The 6479-nt window shown below is 35.2% G+C and overlaps 1 pseudogene; it reads left to right on the forward strand.

Moving 5' to 3' along the window:
- LOC124979490 (14-3-3 protein theta-like) overlaps window positions 1–5948 on the forward strand; it is a 69818-nt pseudogene extending 63870 nt beyond the window's left edge.
- The last annotated feature ends 531 nt before the right edge of the window (window positions 5949–6479 follow it).

Raw genomic sequence — 6479 nt, forward strand, 5'->3', positions numbered from 1 at the left:
GGAAAATTTTACACCTGACTTTATGTGACAGGTTGCAGTCACAACACAGATGCACTGAGAGTGTTGAATTACCTTCAGACTGTGTATAATGCATATATGAAACATAAATAAATTTTGTGTTCCCACTTGGGGTCCATCCCCAAGATATCTCATTATATATCTGCAAATATTCCCGAATCCCAAATCCAAAATGCTTCTGGCCATGAGCATTTTGAAAAAGAGATACTCAACCTGCATATGTACAAGTTTATGTGGCTGGCTTTTGGTACAAATTATGACTAACTGTAAAAATTATTAACATCTACAGACTCTTCAGGTTCTATATTTCTTCCACTTGTATTATGATCAAAATCAACTTCTGATTAGTATTCATTCATTATCTCTTCTCAGTAATTTTAACTAAGTGGATAAATTAATTTTCACTAAATTTCGTCAAGAAATGATATTCAAATAGATGCCAATTTTAGAGTAGAAATTGTCAATAATTATCTGTTGTTATTAAAAAAGGAAACTTCATAAAAATATATGAGATGAACAACAAATGTTCTTTGTGTTCTGAGATTAAAATAAGAAATGAGCATAGCTGGGCATCAATTGAAAAAAAAAGAATGTAACTTTATTGCTATAAAGTTTATGATATGGAGTTAAAGTTTCCATCACTTCTAAAACAAGTGATGACTAACTTTAAAAAAATGAGTAAAACATTTTATTATTCCACCAAGATTATATGTCCCAAATTAGACTGAAAAGTGAGAATAGAATAACAGGACCTTGCCCATTAATTCTGTTAGGTAGCTTCAAGCATTAGCATAGCAGGAACCCTCAAGGGCCTAAGGGAACCCTGAGGTTATTGCTTTCTGGAATCTGAGTTTCTGGTGAAGAGTCAGTGAGAAAACAGATGTTACACTGGAGCTTGGATTTGTGAAAAATAACAGATGAGTAGACAGAGGCTTTCAATCTGACAGCAGAACGCAGGGTGATCAGAATCCCAATCGCAGGGTAGATGATAAAATAGAGCAGTGCAAGGATAAATTAAGATGACATGCTGTGTTTTATCAATAAAAGTAATGGCAAGAGATATATTTCTCACAATTATTTAACCAGGAGAAAGCTCCCAGGAATGATACATTTTGCTTATAAAGCAGTGTGAAGTGGGATAGATCACACTGTCGATTTAATGGCTCAGTTTGCTGCATTTGTAATAGCAGCAAGATTATTCTTTGTGTTCATTCAAAATGAATGAAAACAGAGAAAACTGATTCTGAGTATAAATCTGTTTCTGCTGTAAACCTTTTGTCATCCAGTGCTCTCCTTGTTCTTGAGGGTGGAGCCGGTCAGAAAATTGAAGAAATGACCCTCTGTATGAGGAAAGTTTTCCTATTATTCCTTATACCTTGGCTTAAATATGTAGGGTGTTTTCATGTGGAGCTTTACATTGAAGAGATTAAAAACACAATTTCCATTTTGAATGAAAGATGTGACATTAGGCTAATGTTGGTGACAGTTCAGTTTAATGTATTTTCTGTGAAGCAAAGTTTTAAGATGATCCCACAAGAGGTGATCTCATGTGTTGGGTGCACTTACTTTATGTGAGTACCACAATAAGACCACAAAAAGAATATCAAGTTTATTCCTCAGTAATCAGTGAGTAAATGCCTTGATCTGAGTGCCAAATCTGCAAAAGTGTGTTTGCCTTGCAGAAAATAAAATTGGAATTTTCTCCCTCTTCTAGATGTGAACTTCCTCATAAATAGATAAAACAGTATTCAAGGATAAATGGTAGAAGTTTGTCCTTTTCAATTGTAATTTTCACTTATACTTCCAATGACTGTAACTATAAAATCTGTGTAAACTGTGTAGTATACCATGACAGAGAACAGTGGAACACATCATTGTCAATCCCAGCTCTGCAACTCTCTGGCTGTCTAACTATGACAAATTGTCTGACTCTCTGTATCTTATTACTTCATCTGTAAGATAGGGATGATTATATTATTTACTGAGTATATTTTTAAATGAGGATTAAATAAGCTAATACATTTAAATGACTTAAGACAGGCACTGGAATATTGTACCTCCTTAATCAACATTAGTTATTATTTCAAAACTACATTTGCTAAGCAGTGAACTAAATGATGATGTTGAAATGTGGAAGTACACCTTCTTTGGGAAATGATTTCTTTAGAATATAAACTACTTTTTTTTCTTTAAAATGAAGAATAATTTTTTTATTTTTTATTTTTAAGACCTTCATAAAGAGATCTCATGACCTAACTTTGGTGAATCTCCATTTTTATCAGGAAATTCTTTAGGGTAATGAACTCCAATCTGACTTTATTTCTAGGGAAGTATATCTATTTGATCCCTCTCTTTCTCCCATTCAGAGCATTGGTGATGTTCAACATTTTCTACATAAATGATCTGATTTTCCCTTCACTCTCTTTGGAAAATTACTTTAAAGTCCATCATTCACTGACTTACATCTGATAAAATTCTTGACTTTTTTCATTTTAATACCAAGTATAGAAGTATACAATGATTTTTCTGCCAAGTAAGGGATGTGACATTAAACAGGATAAAATGGGAATCTACTTATGCTGTTCCATTGCTGATGACCCTCCAGTGAATTTCATTGCCCTGAGGTAGGACCCAAGTTCCTTGAGGGTTCCTAGGCCTGCTATACCTTCCTTGTTTCCCTCCTCATATTTACAGTCAGCACCACATATTCAACACAGTTCAACCAGTGCAAGCTTCTCTCAGTTCCTCTGGTGTATCAAGGGGTTTTTCCCTCTTGGTCTGCACCTTAATTCCCCATGGCTCTGCTCATCGTTCAGGTAGCTTTGGCCTTAGACATGGTTTTCTCCAAGATGCCATCCTTGACCTACATTCCAGGGCAAGTTTCCATCCCTGTGCTCATATAGCCCTTATTATGTCAGCCATCGCACTTCATATAATTGCTCATTTACTTATTTATGTCCTCTCTTGAAGTAAAATGTTCTACATAGTAGAGAACATGTTTTACTTATCTATCATTTTGTCCCCATCACTCACCAAGGACCTGACACATAGTAAGCACTCCAAATACTAAGTGACTAATCGAATAAATGAATGTGCACTTAGATTTTATTTTCCACTGGCAGATAAAAAAAAAAAAATTGCCAAAAGCTTTTCTCCGCATTTAAACACACATTTTTTAAACTTTGCCAAACATAAGAAAGGAGAAAAACTTAATCTGGAGGAATTAATGGGCTCGCTCTTAGCTGCCAAGTTAAGTGTTTTAGTCAGCTTTTTGTTGCTGTGACCAAAAGACCTGACAAGAAAAACTTAGAGGAGAAAAAGTTTATTTTGGTTCATGATTTCAGAGATTCAGTTCATGGTCAGCCATCTCCATAGCTCTGGACCTGAGGTGAGACAGAACCTCATGGTGGAAAGAAGGGAAGGAGAGCAGCTCAGGACATGGCAACCAGGAAGCAGAGAGAAAGCCCCGCTCCCCAGAAACAAAGTAGAAACCTAAAGGCACACACCCCGTGACCTTCTACCTCCAGCCCTACCCTATCTGCCTACAGTTACTACCCAGTTAATCTGTTTCAGTGGATTAATCTGCTAATTAGTTCAAACCTCTCATAATCTAATCATTTCACCTATGAACATTTGTGCATTATCTCACACATGAGATTTGGGGGACACTTCATCTCTAAACAGTAAAACTAGGAGAAAAATTTCATAATTTTCACTTCTATGTCATTTATGTAGATTGGGTTAGAATAATTTTCTGAGGTCCTACTGAAGAAATAAAATATACTAATTGAACAAAACAAGTAGTAAATTTCAAGTTAATGATAACTTTCAAATGAGAAATTGCTTTGAAACTGGTGATATATTAAACATTTAATGTAAATGATGTTTATACGCAATATTCACAGCTAAATAATAAGCTATGCTCATTATCCCATTTTATGGTACCGTAATTGCCTTGTGATTTTTTTTACTGAATATTGATTATAATTTTGAATACTTAGTAATGTCAATGAGAAAATGTTAATAAAGTCAATTTTGTTTCTAAAAAACATTTCTAGTCCTCCCTAGAAAACTTTACTGATCCTTTTAAAAGTGATTTATTTTAAAACTGATTCCACTCCCCATCTTAAGTTAAGTGGGTTATAACATGTGACCGAAGTAATAAACACCCTCAGTTAGCCTTGCCTAACATGTAAATAGTTCTCGCCAACTATGAACTTCAAGCAACTACATCTTGGACTTGATTTATGGTCTATGTGCTCTTTAACCTTAAAATAAATCTGATAGCCTGCCTTCAGATGAAATATTCATGAAGTTTCATAACATTCATTACCATTTTATGATTCTTTTTAGTTGGTATAACAACAATCCTTTCTAGCACTCTATTAAATCAGGAAACAACTTCATAAATCACTGGTCCAAGTGCATGAAACCATCACTTCTTAATGGCTTAGCTGTGCTGCAAAACGTGCTCAAGCATAGGGGAAATTCATGTTGCCAGTGACTCTACTATTTACATCATTTTCCTTCAACATGCTAATCTGTTTGGGAAAAATTCCTGTCTGATTTCTTCTTGCTCTGGATTTTCTAAACTTGACAGCTTAAGTGAGAAATCTCTGAGAGTCTTGGATGAAAATATGTTACTCTGTGAAAAGTGCAAAATAAGTGACAGTACAAAGCTTCTTTTGCAGATTACTAGTAGATCATGCTTTTAGGTAGGTGGGAAAGGATTCTGGGGGAAAGTTAAATAGGGAAAAATAGAAACCTCTTCCCAAACTCTCTCATGTTTACTCTTTCATCACAGTAGCATAATTTCTTCAAATTTATTTCTAGGACAGTGAATAACTTTGGCTTCTGATTCTTGTACTGGAAATTGATAAGAGACCAAGTTGGAAGTGCAATGCATTTATTTTGGTATGTCCAGATTATCATAACAAATAACTTTGGGCAATTTTAAAGAGATCAAAAGGTATAGGTGCTGATTTAAAGGAACTATGTCTTTCCAGTATTTCAAGAATCAAAAACTTCATCTGTGATTTGTTGTTTAAAAATCTCCCTAAAATAAAATATCTAGTATCTCTCATATAAAGATCAAGCCTTGGAATGCAAAGGTAGAAGGCAACGATTCCTGTTATGTGGTTTTTAAAAATTTCCCTACATTCCTTGGAATTGAGCCCGAGTTAGTTTTGCACAATTGAGGATGTTATATTTAGGAAAAATTTGAGTTCAGAAATCTGGGTGAATGGTGGTGATGATAGTGGAGGGAAACTGAGAAATTAAGAAATCAGGGAGGTGTCAGACAATTATCACGGTGAGAAGTGTGCTAACAGAGCCTTAGCAACTCCTTCACTGCCTCATATCTTTATTATGGGATAGTTCATTTCAGAAACTAATGGAAAAGTCATTTTAAACCTCTTAATTGCTAACAGTTTTTATATCTATCCCACTCAGAGGGTGCTACATGGAAGCCAGATGGCTGCAAATGTTATTCTGGTTTACAAGCATGGAGATTTTTGTATCACTGCCAAAGCCATTGTCAAAATGTCCTATATCAAAACAAAACAAAAAATAAAATCCTCTGTTTTCCAAACTTCTGAAAATTCCACAGTAACAGTAAAATACCAACCCCCCTGTAGGTTTTGGCAGCTAAAGGGAAAAATTATCCTTCCCTAAGCAGCTTGTTGTCTGAACTAACTGAGCAGTGGGGCAGCCAAAAATGGAACTGCATCATTGAGAAGCTCATGAATTTTCAAACAAGCAGCCTTTGGAATTCAGAACCACTCACAGGGGGCCAACCGAATGAACTTGGCACAGAAATCAGCCACTCAGAGCATCACATGGTGACTAGAGGGGATTTGGAAGGTGCTGACTCTATGCACCCTCAGGCAGAGGGAGAGAAGCCCTATGCCTTTGGTTTTGGATCTAGTTAAGGTGTTTCCTAGGTATTAGATGCATTGAATTAAAAACGGTCTTACCTTGAAAAAATAAGGAAATATCACAATAAAGTAGGGGTGAATTATTTCAGCCCACACATGGTAATACCAACCAGCAGCAGAGATATTAACAGTAAGTTTATTATATCTCACAATAAAAAGAACCCACTCGATTCTAAAAATATTTTAAAACTCAGGGATATAGACACCTGAAGGTGAATTTCTGACACATGGAAGTTGTTAATATGCAGATTTTATGAAATTCTTACAAATTCTATGATATAGTGATTCAGATCTCCCAGATGCTCATTCAGAGCCTAAACTAGATTTTGATCATTTCTCCAGAATTGATGTTTTTATTTCTTTTGTAAATTACCAATTTAAAATGGAGATTTTCCAGAGAGTGAGCTAGAAGAGATTTTTAGTTTAATGTCTTAAGAAAGCAAAGTAGCTTTCTTTATTTTATTATCTGACATCAAGAATACATAGTATAACCGGGACGCCTTACTGTTCTGAGCATTTCCTCAG

This window comes from Sciurus carolinensis, chromosome 3 (genome assembly GCF_902686445.1).
Source record: "Sciurus carolinensis chromosome 3, mSciCar1.2, whole genome shotgun sequence".
Classification (NCBI taxonomy): domain Eukaryota; kingdom Metazoa; phylum Chordata; class Mammalia; order Rodentia; family Sciuridae; genus Sciurus; species Sciurus carolinensis.